This window comes from Meriones unguiculatus, chromosome X (genome assembly GCF_030254825.1).
Source record: "Meriones unguiculatus strain TT.TT164.6M chromosome X, Bangor_MerUng_6.1, whole genome shotgun sequence".
Classification (NCBI taxonomy): Eukaryota; Metazoa; Chordata; class Mammalia; order Rodentia; family Muridae; genus Meriones; species Meriones unguiculatus.
In genome coordinates, this window is record NC_083369.1 from 108643581 (window position 1) to 108657263 (window position 13683).

Consider the following 13683-nt stretch of genomic DNA (forward strand, 5'->3'; position numbering starts at 1 on the left):
CTCATTCGTTTCCTTAGATGTACAGATATTAGTGTGTTCATCCTATATTATATGGCTAATATCCACTTATAAGTGAGTGTATACCATGTGTGTCCTTTTGCTTCTGGGTTATCTCACTCAGGATGATCTTTTCTAGTTCCACCCATTTGCCTACAAATTTCATGATTTCTTTGTTTTTAATTGCTGATTAGTATTCCATTGTGTAAATGTACCACAATTTCTCTATACATTACTCAGTTGAGGGACATATGGATTGTTTCCAGATTCTGGCTACTAAGAATAAAGCTTCTATGAACACGGCTGAGCAAATGACCTTGTTGTATACTTGAGCATATTTTGGATATAAGCCTAGGAGTGTTATAGCTGTACCTTGAGATAGCACTATTCCTAATTTTCTGAGAAAGCACCAGATATTGATTTCCAAAGTGGTTGTACAAATCTACATTCCCACCAGCAGTGGAGGAGGTTTCCCCTTTCTCCACATCTTCTCCAGCATGTGTTGTCAATTGAGTTTTCAATCTTAGCCATTCTGATGTGATGAGGATAAGGTCAAATTACAGGGTTGTTTTGATTTGTTTTTGATGACTAAGAATGTTGAGCATTTCTTTAAATTTTCCTCTGCCACTGAATATTGCTGTATTGAGAATTTTGTTTACCTCTGTACCACATTTTTAATTGGATTACTTGGTTTGTTGCTCTGTAACCTCTTGAGTTCTTAATATTTTCTTGATATTAGCACTCTGTCAAATATACAGGGTGGATAAAGATTTTTTCTCTGTCTGTAGTCTGCTTTTTTCTGATGACAGTGTCCTTTGCTTCAAAGAAACTTTCCAGTGCCATGAGTTCCCACTTATTGGTTGTTGGTCTTAGAGCCTGTGTTCTAAGGAAGTTGTCTCCTGACCAGCACAATTTATTGAAGATCCTATCTTTTTTCTCCATTGTATGGTTTTGGATTCTTTTTCAAAAATCAAGTGTCTATAGGTGTGCAGGTTTATTTCTGGATCTTTGATTAGATTCCATTGATCCTCCAGACTGATTCTCTGCCAGTACCTTGCAGTTTTTATTACTGTTGCTCTGTAGTACATTTTTAGATCAGGGATAGAGATACCTCCGGAGGATCTGTTGTTGTACAGGATTGCTTTAGCAATTTTGGCTTTTTTGTTGTTGTTGTTACTTTGTTTTGTTTTTCCATATGAAACTGAAAATTGTTCTTTCAAGTTCTGTAAAGAATTTTGTGGGGAATTTTGATGGGAATTGCATTGAATCTGTACATAGCTTTAGGCAGAATGGCCATTTTCACTTTGTTAATTCTATTGATCCATGAAATGGGAGATCTTTCCATCTTCTGATATCTTCTTCAATTTCTTTCTTCAGAGACTTGAAGTTTTCTTCACACAGGTCTTTCACTTGCTTGGTTAGAGTTACACCAAGGTATTTTATGTTGTTTGTGGCTATTGTGAAGGGTGTTGTTCCCTAACTTCATTCTCAGCAATTTTGTCTTTTTTATACAGGAGGGCTTCTAATTTTTTTGAGTTAATTTTGTATCCAGCCACTTTAATAAAGGTATTTATCACTTGTAGGAGTTCTCTGGCAGAATTTTTGGTGTCACTCACATATGTCATCATATCATCTGCGAATAGTGATACTTTGGCTTCTTCTTTTCCAATTTGTATTCCCTTGATCTCCTTTAGTTTTCTTATTGCTCTAGCTAGGACTTCAAGTACCACATTGAAGATATACAGAGAGAGTGGGCAGCCTTGCCTTTTCCCTGATTTCAGTGGGGTTGATTTAAGTTTCTCTCTGTTTAGTTTGATGTTGGCTATAGGCTTGTTGCATATTGTCTTTACTATGTTCAGGTATGTGCCTTGTATCCCTGATATCTCCAAAACTTTAAATATGAATGGGTGTTAGATTATGTGAAATGCTTTTTCAGCATGTAAGAGATGATCATATGTTTGTTTGTTTTTTTTCCTTCTGTATGTTTATGTGGTGGATCACATTGATGGATTTCTCTGTATTGAACCACCCTTGCATACCTGGGATGAAGCCTATTTGGTCATGGTGAACTATATTTTTTATGTGTTCTTAGATTTGGTTTGCCAGTATTTTATTGAGTATTTTCATGTCAGTTTTCATAAGAGAGATAGGTCTGAAGTTTTCTTTTTTGTTAGGTCTTTGTGTGGTTTAAGTATCAAGGTTACTATGGCCTCATTGAATGATTTTGATAATGTTCCTTCTGTTTCTGTTTCGTGTAATATTTTGAAGAGTACTGGCATTAGCTCTTCTTTGAATGTCTAGTAGAATTCTTTCCTGAAGACATCAGGCCCTGGGCTTTTGTTTGTTTGTTTGCTTGTTTTGTTTAGCAGGAAGAGTTTTGATGACTACCTCGATTGCCTTGGGGGTTATAGGACTATTTAATACATATTTCAGATCTATTTTACCTGTGGTAAATGGAATCTATCATGAAAATTTTCCATTTTATTTATGTTTTCAAATTTTGTGGAATATAGACTTTTGAAGTAAGTCATAATAATTCTTTGTATTTCCTCTGTGTCTATAATCATGTCTTCCTTTTCCTTTCTGATTTTGCTGTTATGGGTAGTTTCCCTCTAGAAGTTCTGTTTCTTGATGAGAGTGGAGTGCTGAAGTTTCCCACTATTAAGGATCGATGTGTACTTTTTGCTTTAATGTTTCATTTACGAATGCAGGTGCTCTTGTATTTGGGGCAATATAAGAAATATAAACCCTTCCTCCTCAAGTTATTATTGGTCAGGTTGTTTTATCACAGCAATTGAAACATTAAAAAACCCAAGGTTGTCTGTCTTCTTTCCTCCCATGTGAGCCCTGAAACACATACATACATGTGCAGACTCACACATACATCATCATCCTCATCCTCATCCTCATCCTCATCACCATTATCATTGTTATCAATAGATCTCAAATTATAGCCTTCTGCTCATTTCTGTTGATTGTGCCCCAGTTGGGCCTGAATATTTCTGGAGTCCCAAAAGCCTCCTTGAGAAGGCAGTCAGAGCTGTGGGCCATATAATCAAACTCAGTTTACTTCTGCTGTCTATGTACCAGGTAGACTGGGCAGGGAGGCGATTGCCTAGGATGGGTCTAATTCTGATGCTCCTCCAGCACAGCAGGCCTCCTCAGGAAGAAATAAAGTGCTGTGGGGTGAATGATGAAGCTCAGGGGACAGCCCAGCTTACCTATGCTGACTTTGTTAATCTTAGAGTGACATATTTGTCAATTAAAAAAAAAAACTACTTTAAAAAATTATTTATTTCATTTTATTAAATTTGTGTCCCCACTGCAGCTCCTTCCCTCATCTCCTCTCAGTCCCACCCACCATCCATCTTCTCCCCCTATGGCCTTTCCCTAGTTCCCTGATAGGGGAGGACCTCTCCCCTTCTCTCTCTCTCTCTCTCTCTCTCTCTCTCTCTCTCTCTCTCTCTCTGATGGCACAAGCTTTCATTTCTAGCATTTGGAAAGCAGAAACAGAGGGAATTTCTGTGAATTTGAGGCCAGCCTGGTATACATAGTGAGTTCCAGGCCAGCCAGAGAAAAACAATAAAAAGAAACAAACAAAAATCCAGCCAGGCACAGGAGGTGGAAGTGGCAGGATAGAAGTTCAAGGCCAGGCTCTACAAAATTGAAAGTTTGCAGCCAGCCTGGGCCTTGTTTCATAGAATAAAAACCAGAAGCAACTAAGATGGTTCATTTGATAAATATGCTTGGCACTCAGGCCTGGAAACCCAAGTTGGATTCCTGGCAACTATGTAAAGTAGAAATGAGAAAAAACACTCTACCAAGTTGTTCTCTGACCACCAAATGAGCACTGTGGCACATGTAAACATACTCAATACAAATGAGTAAACAAACAAATAAACAAAAGAGACCTTGAAAGGTGGCTCAGTGATTAAGAGCACTGGTTGTTCTTGCAGAAGAACTGGGTTCTGACTCTTAACATCTACATGGCAGCTCACAACCACTTCAAATTCCAGTTTCAAGGGATCTTACAGACCCTTCTGGCCTCTGTGGGACCCAGGCCATACAATTAGGCAAACACTTATGTACATAAAATAATAAAATAAAAAGTAAAGATACAGAGCTGTAGTTATATTAACTAGTCAATCACTTTTAACTAAACAGCAGTCACCAAAATCTAGGAAATTTAGTTTCTTTTTTTTTTTTTTCCTCTTCTCTGAGACAAGGTTTCTCTGTGTAGTCTTGGCTATGCTGGACTCTGCCCTGTAGACTAGGTTGGCCTTGAATTCAGAGATTTATCTGCCTCTACCTCCCCTCCCTGAGTGCTGGAATCACAGCTCTGTGCCACCGCACCCAGCCAATTTAGAGTTGCTTAAAGATGAACTTCTGACAAGTTTTTCAGATAAAGATTCAGGGGAAACAATGATTATTATTCAATCATATTGACTATGCTCTGGTGAATTCGTAGGCAATGAATCAAAAAGGAATTATTTTTCAAATGGATGAAGGCAATGAAAATACCAATTTTTCAATTTCCTCTCTTTCAGATCCATTACATTTATTTAAAGACTTTAGTGTATTTATTCGGAGATTTGAATCAGAAATTAATTTTGTACCTTTAGTAGCAATGACAAACAATTCCTTTGTAATGCTATACCCTGCCCACGCTCCTCTGGGGCTCCTCTGAGCTGCTGAGAGGAACTGCTCCAGTAAGCGGGTGGCCCTACAGGCCCGAGCCCACAGGCCCAAAGTCCTGAATACACGGTCATGGGCTCAGAACAGCCCTGGCAGCTACAATGCATGCACTCGATGATGAGGCCCACTTTCAGGTTGCTTTTGGAAACCCGACAGATGCAGGTCTTTGGTGTTCGGAGTCTGAATGCAGCACAGGCAGCACAGGTTCTCATAGCCCTGCTATCCACTTTGCAATCAGATTCTTGTCGCTTAGCCTTCTTTGATGTAGTACTCATTCCGTTCTCTGCTTATAGCTTTCCTTTTGTAAAAGAGGGCAAAGATGTAACAAGTTCTCTGGTGGTGGATCCTGAAGATGGGCTACAGAGACTCCACTTTCTGCTCTCCCTTGTGGGGTTCAGTTTCAGCTTCTCTCATCTTCTGATCTAATTCATCCAGTGTTGGTTTGATTAACTCCCAGGCATCTGGTGGTGCTTTCAGGCTTCTTTTGACTTTGGGCATTTCTCAACAACATAGCTTATAAAGACCTTTGGATCTCTTATGAGGATAATATAAAAATCCTTGGTCTCTGCTGTTACAAGCCGGTGTTCTTGTCCAGATTTACCAAATATTCTGTGATCATGGGGAGATCATTTTCCTCTTTGGCCCCCTGTCTCATTGGAAGCCCAGGCACCCAGGGCTGCCGCCCGTCCTCCCTTTCTATCTGACTCTAACCTACGAGGTCTTATCAAAAATGGTGTGGCCTCTGGAAATCAATCTGGCGCTTTCTCAGACAACTAGGAATAATGCTTCCTCAAGATCCAGCCATACCACTCCTAGCCATATATCCAGAAGAGGCTCAAGTACACAAAAAGGACATTTGCTCAACCATGTTTGTAGCAGCTTTATTTGTAATAGCCAGAAGCTGGAAACAACCCAGATGCCCCTCAACTGAAGAATGGATGCAGAAATTGTGGTACATCTATACAATGGAATATTACTCAGCAATGAAAAATAAGGAAATCCTGAAATTTGCAGGTAAATGGTGGGAACTGGAAAGGATCATCCTGAGTGAGTTGTACCAGAAGCGAAAAGACACACACGGTATATACTCACTCATATAAACATACAACACAGAATAAACCCACTAAAATCTGTGCATCTAAGGAAACTAAGCAAGAGAGAGGACCCTAACTAAAATGCTCAATCCCCATCCTGAAAGGCAAAGAGGATGGACATCAGAAGAAGAAGAAGAAAACAGGAAACAACCTAGGAACCTGCTACAGAGGGCTTCTGAAAGCCAGAAGAAGAAAACAGGAAACAAACTAGAAACCTACCACAGAGGGCCTCTGAATGCCTCTGCCCTGCAGACTATCAAAGCAGATGCTGAGCCTGATGACCAACTGTCGGACAGAGTGAATAGAATTTTATGTAAGAAGTGGGAAATAGTAAGAGCTGGAGAGGACAGGGTCTCCACAAGGAGAGCAACAGAACAAGAAAATTTGAACACAGGCAACTTCCCAGAGACTCATACTCCAACCAAGGACTATTCATGGAGATAACCTAGAACCCCTGCACAGATGTAGCCCATGGCAGTTCAGTGTCCAAGTGGGTTACATAGTAATGGGAAGAGGGACTGCCTCTGACATAATCTGATTGGCCTGCTCTTTGATCACCTCCCCCTGAGGGGGGAGCAGCCTTACCAGACCACAGTAGAAGACAATGCAGCCACTTTTGATGAGAACTGATAGACTAAGATCAGAAAGGAGAGGAGAACCTCCCCTACCAGTGGACTTGGGGAGGGCCATGCATGCAGAAAGGGGAGGGAGGGTGGGATAGGGAGGGGAGGAAGGAGGGGCTTATGGGGGGATACAAAATGAATAAAGTGTAATTAATAAAAAATTAAAAAAAAAGAAAACGAAAAAAAACATGAAAGACTCGCCTCTGTAGACCACTTCTCTCACTTTTTAAAGCTTCCATTGTCTCCCAAAACAGCACCAACAGCTCGTGACGATGTGTTCAAAGCATGAGCCTAAGGGAAACAAGGCACAACAAAGACTGAAGAGATAGAGGAGGAAAACTGGTCTGTTGGAGTCGTATTATTAAAATAATTAAATGCTACCATCTCCGAACCTAGAAATGAAGTAATTTAAGACAATAGTGAATTTGAATATAAGTGTGATATAATAAGTGATTTGCTCCAACTTAGCAAATTCAATCCTCCCCTGCTCTCTGGGATTCGTAGTCAGGAAGTAGGAAGTAGGGTGGGATGGCTAATGTAGTCCTGCAGATGTGCAATGAGTACCCAAATTCTCTATATGCTAACTTCAAGGAAAGCTAAGTCGATAACGAATGAACTATCTGTCTTTCAAAAGAAGGATGTAAAGTTTATCCCTCAACATAACATCTTAGCGTAACTGGTAAAATAAAAATACTGAACTTCTGCCAGAAAAAAAAATGGTTGTGGCATCTTCTTCTATGGCCTGGAAAGACTGCAACCACCAGGAGTAGGTGATCAAAGAGCAGGCCACTGAGTTCATATCAGAAAAGGTCCCTGCTCCCCTTACTAGGAAATTCACTTGGAAACTGAGCAGCCTATGGGCTTCCTCTGAACAGGGAGTCTAGGTCCTCTCTATGCATGGTCCTAGAAAGAACAATTCTCAATTTCATATGGAAAAACAAAATAAAACAAAACAAAACAAAACACCAGAATAGCTAAAACAATCTTGTACAATAAAAGATCATCTGGAGGTATCTCCATCCCAGATCTCAAGCTGTACTATAGAGCAACAGTAATAAAAATGGCATAGTACTGGCATAGAAACAGACTGGTGAATCAATGGAATCAAAATGAAGACCTAGAAATAAATCCACACACTTAGATACTTTATTTTTGACAAAGAAGCCAAAACCATACAATAGAATATGACAGTATCTTGAACAAATGGTGCTGGTTTAACTGGATGTCTTCATGTAGAAAAATGCAAATAAACCCATATTTTCATCCTGCACAAAACTAAAGTCCAGGTAGATCAAAGACCTCAACATAAAACCAGACACACTAAGCAAATTAAAAGAAAAAGTGGGGAAGAACATGGAACTCCTTGGAACAGGAAACAACTTTCTGAACAGAACACCAACAGCACAGGCTCTCAGATCAGAAATCAATAAATGGGGACACTGTCATCAGAACCAAATGACAGCCTACAGACTGGGAAAAGATCTTCACCAACCATACATCTGACAGATAGCTAATATCCACAGTATATAAAGAACTGTAGAAGTTAAATGTCTGAAGCTAAACAAGAAGAGGTTCTGGGGTAGGATGATCTATCCTCACTTAGAAAGACAAATGGGATGGACAGTGGAAGTAGGCGAAAACAAGAATCAAGACAGTAGCCTACCACAGAAGGCCTCTGAAAGACTCTACCTAGCAGTGTATTAAAGCAGTTGCTGAGACTCATAACCAAACCTTGGGCAGAGTGCAGGGAATCATATGATAGAAGGGGGAGTTAGTAAGATCTGGAGAGGACAGGAATGCCACAAGGAGCAAATATATCTGAGCACAGGGGTCTTTTCTGAAACTGATTTTCCAACCATGGACTGTGCATGGATATAACCTAGAACCCCAGTGGCTCTTACCATCTTTCTGCAACCTCTTCTGGAGAGTTCCCTGAGCCCTGAGGGTAGAGATTTCATGGAGATATCTCATTTAGGACTGGGTGTTCCAAGTTACCAGCATTTCATTTCCTAAAATGCCTTCCTGACATTTCTTAAGAGATTTTCACTGCTATTTTCACATTTGCATCAGGTACATTTGTACAGTGATAGCATACCATTTTTATTCTACCTCTGTGTGGTTTTTAATATACATATAAGTTGGCAACATTTCTGGAAAGAAGGCAAGGGAAGCATAAATACCAAGGGCTTAGGACACCAAACTAGTCTATAGATAATATCTACAGAAAAAAAAATCTTACTAAAAACACAGCCCATGGAGGCTCAGCATCCATGTGGATTTACCTAGTAAGGGGAACAGGAGTTGTCTCTGACAGGAACTCAGTGGCAGGCTCTTTGACCTCCCCCCCTCCATAAGGGAGGAGCAGGCTTGCTAGGCCACAGAGGAGGCCATTGCAGCTAGTCCTGATAAACTAGGGTCAGATAGAAGGGCAGGAGGACCTCCCCTATCAGTGGACTTGGAAAGGGGCAGGGAGGAGATGACGGAGGGTGAGTGGGATTGGGAGGGAATGACAGAGGGAGCTATGGCTGGGATACAAAGTAAATAACATGTGATTAATATAAAAAATGAGAATTATAAAAATAAAATAAAACATTGCTTTCTGATTTTATATTGTTTTCCTTCTCTTTTATTTCTTTCCATTAAAGTATTAAGTTTGGAAGTTTTTTTTTTCTTTTAATTAGTTTCTGAAACTATAGTACAGTTACATCATTTTTTTCTTTCTGTTTCCTGCCTTTAAGCCCTTTCTTATACCTCTTTCTGTTCTCTTTCAAGTTCATAGCCATTCCTTCTATTAATTGTTATTACAGTATATGTTGCTGTATTTTCTTTTATTTGATCCTTTGGTTGCTATCTTCTTTTTATTTTATTTGGTGCCAATGTTTTCACTATGATTTTTTTTTTTTTTGTAGATATTATGTATAGACTAGTTTGGTGTCCTAGGTCCTTGGTATTTATGTTTCCCTTGCCTTCTTCCCAGAAATGTTGCCAACTTATAAGTATATTTTAAAATATTTTCTACCATATATCTAATAAAATCTCATCATTATGCAGACATTTTGTTTCCAAATCCATACTTTTTGTGATCTTTCAGATATGAGCCTTTTTCTTTTAACAACAGGAAATCACACTCCTTCCAGATTGTTCCCTTAGATTTCTGTTTCCTCTCTTTGTTTATTTCCCTGGGCATTTCTTTAATTTTATTATTCCAGTTTTTTTAGGAAGTTAAATAGTTTTGCTTTATTCTAACTTTTCTTGTGAGATTAGTTTTTAATGTTTGCTTTGCTTGGAGGATGTGTATAATATTTACTCTGTCATATTCTTGACAATAGAAATCCATATTCTATTACTTAAACATACACATTTATCAGATTTTTAGCTTCTGATCATCAAAAATAAAACAGAAGATATGGTTTTAGTACAGATTTATTTATGTATACATATAGAGTCTACATAATTATCAAAGTATCTAAATATAAGTTTTGAATTTTAAAATCTCTAAGACCACGTGTAACAAATATATTTTAAAAATTAAAATGCCAACAATTAGCTATCACCATATAATTCTAAATGATTCATGTTTATCTATTCCTTGCCTCTTTGATACCTGTTTCTTCCTCTGGTGTAGCTAGAAATATAACCCAGTTGGGATTTCCAATACTATGACAGTGAATCAAATCACTCCCTCATCTAGAAAAGAAAGTACACAATAAACTTGGTGACAGTTAAGAAAACCAAACATTTGACAGACTATCATAACCTGTCCTCCCTCTCAGCACATAGAGATTGAAGCAGTCTGTGTCAGAGGTTTTATATGTCAAAACTTATTGGCAAGAATGTGGAAGGTAAACACATGGCTGACTTTAAATCTGACAATAGACTGTTAAGGACAGTTTTCTGATATGTTTTATTTTTATCTGCAGAAAAACCTCTTAGATTCTATTGCATCAAAAATTATCTTAGACTGATAACAGGCCACAATGAAGAGAAACTAATATTTTACTAATTTATACTTCCCTTTATGAATATAAATTGTCTAACTGGAAAACCATTCCTGAAGCTAATATAATTCAGTCATTTCTTTCCATATATTCCTTCCTCATTCTGGTAATCTATTGTGTCTTATTTGAGATCTATGTCTTTGCAAATGGCTTTTAATTTTTTTTCTTTTCACATCAGAATGGTAAATGAATGACAGCTGGATGAATTGAAAACAAAGGAAATATTTCCCATTTTTGACTTGACAAAGAGTCTTGTATTGATTGATATTAAGTACAATAAGAATTATTTTAATGTAGAACAAAGCAAAGCCCATAGACATGGAGTATATTGTAGAATTTATAGACTTTGTGTAAAATAATCTGAGTTTTTCAATATAAAACACACTCTTTGTAATATTAACTTAAAAGTGATCAAATATTTATCTGATATTTTCAATTTATTAATTTATAAACAGAGAATATTTTACATCTGTTATATATTTATTTTTGCATGTAGTAGAAAAACACCCCTGATATTTCTGAAGTTAGTTAACATAAAATATTCCCTACCTTTTATTTCCCACTAATCTACTACTCAGAATCAAACTGACCTGTGGATTTCTTTTAATCAATTACAAACATACTCATTGTATCACTTATCTCTACATTAACTGATTTGCTTTTGGTAGGAAGGAATATATCTTCATATTCAATCTTTATATTATATATTTTGCTGGAAATAGTTGACATTTAATAAAGATTGAATTGTACTAAAACTACTTAAACTTCTACCTTAACCATCATTTATGTTTTATAAAATGTAATTTCAGTTTGGCTTAGTAGAACATGTGTATAATCACATCACTCATGGGGCTAATGTTGCTAATTCTGAATCAGCCCAGACTACACAGTGAGAACCTGTATCCTCTCTCATTAAAGAGAAGAGTCAAATGGAAAGACACAGAGAGGAGGGAGAAGAGAGAAACAGAAGAAAATAAAATTAGCATGCATTTGTTCATAGAAAGATAATGAACTCACTTCATTTTACCTTTCATAATCTTATATCTCCTATTCTTATTTTGACACCTATCAAGGAGGGTTTTAGTTAGGTATGAGTGTTGATGCTTATGGGATTGGTACCTAAAACTTGCTTCCAATATAATGCAGACAATAGTATGTTGAATTAGCAGTCTTACTTACAAAGTGAAAGGGTAGGTGTTAATTTTCAAGGGCAAGACATATTAATATCGTAATGCAATTTACTTATACATGGCTGCAGTAAGCCAGCATTCTGGCACTGATTCAGAATTTCTTCATGCTTCTCAGAACAGTTAAAATGTTCTCCCAGAGGATTAAACACTCTTGCCCATAGAAAAGAAAGAAAAGGGAGAGTCAGATTTATCTCTTTGAAAGACTTGACAGAATCTTAATCTTGCTCATGTAATATCAATGACAGTTTGACAGTTTGGTAGTCTTATATGTTACCAGATGAGCTTCATTTCCCATAGGGCAAAGCATAGATTTTTTGTGTGTCTCTCTGACCGCCCCCCTCCTGTGTGTGTGTGGGGGGGGTGTCTGTATCTATGTAGGTGTATGTGTATGCTTCTGTAGATTTCAAGCAATTTGATATGTAGATGAATGTATTAACATTGCTTGTTCCTTTGTGATACTTTTATTTTAGCTATTCTATATAATACAAATCAAGATTATTTACAATATGGGTAATAATTTCGTACAGAAATTGCAAAACCTGTTCAAACATAAGTATCATTATTAAAAAAAAGAGTCCCTTTTCTTTAAATACCATTCTTCTAAATAGAATCTGTATTTTTATTTGATTTTCTTATATTTTCATTATAATGATATTTTTACTGTTGTAAAAAAACTATTACTTTGTACTTTTATTAAGGAATAAAATAAAGTCTGATTTTTTTGGACAAGATGTTTAAACATTTATAGAATTATGTCTATTACAAGATTATCCCTAAAGGAATATGAAAGCTAAGATGTATCTCCAAGGTACTAGCTTTTGTGACTCTTTTTGTAATTCAGGAAGGTTACGGCAAGGAAACAAAGTAAGGTCATCGTGCTGTGTATTTTTAAAAGGGAGAATATTCATACTGTGCATGTAAGACATAACAAGTTTTCTTTTTCATTTAGGATTTTTTAGTCCTTCTATTATAAATGTGTTTTGATAATATTTAACTCCCCAATTATCTTCTCTTATCTCCCTCCTAGTATACCTAATACTTCTCTCCTTCCTAAATACTCCCCTAGTTGTTCTCCTATTTCTGTTTTTTGTGTATGCTTAAGTCCTTTGCTGTGCTACAGCTGCTGTGTGTTTATGGCTGAAGTTTCTTTGTTTTTCAATATCTAAATCAGTAATATGGTCTGGAATTTAAGTGCTGTTATTTGAAAATTTAAGCGGTTATATGTTAGAGACACAATTATTTACATTTCAGATAAAATAATGCTTATTGAATTAATTTACTCATATTAGAAAGTAAATTCTATATAGTCAAACAGAAAACATCTGTCTAATTCCAAATAATATGTTCTTATTACTATTTTAGTATGCCTGGGTTCAGTTAATGGTGACAACTCTTGTTATTTGAAAAGTGAGTCTGTCTTAACAGGACATGTTCCTCATTTGCTCAGGTATTTTAACACTTGATTCTCAGTTGGTGGCACTGTTTAGGGAGATTTAAATGGCATTGCAGTATTGCTAGAGGAAATGTGTCAGTAGGGATGGGATTTGAGGGTGTATAAATTTACCCTACTTCTAATTTTCTCTCTCTGCTTTGTGCTAGTTTTTGAGGATGTGAGCGCTCAGCTTCCTGCTTCTGCTGCCATGACTACTGCTTGCTACTTTACTTCACCATCATGATGAAGTCTTATTGCTATGGAATTTTAAGCACAGTTCATTTCTTCCTTCTGTAATTTGTTTCTGGTCTTGATTTTTCACCAAGGCAACAGAAAAGTAACTAATATAAAAAGTATCCAAATAACCTAATATAAAGGTAGTATGGTATTAGTTTTCTAGTAGAATAGCCTTTAAGTCTTTGTTAAAGAAATAATCTAAAATAATCTAAAATTAAGTATCTCAATTAGATTTGGTTACCAAACTTATTCTAGTTAATGCATTTGGGTTTCATTATCATCACATTAGATTTGTAAAAGTTCATTATTTACATAACTTAAATCTGTGTGATATGCAATAGTGACAAAACCAAAAGTAATTTTTAGATCATAATGTAATTTCTTCTATATAGTCAATCTATCTTACCTCTTGCTCTT

General features: G+C 36.8%; 1 pseudogene; it reads right to left on the reverse strand.

Annotated features, from left to right (window-relative positions):
- Positions 1–4601: 4601 nt before the first annotated feature.
- LOC110544663 (protein BUD31 homolog) lies at positions 4602–5190 on the reverse strand (annotated as a pseudogene).
- Between the last annotated feature and the right edge of the window lie 8493 nt (positions 5191–13683).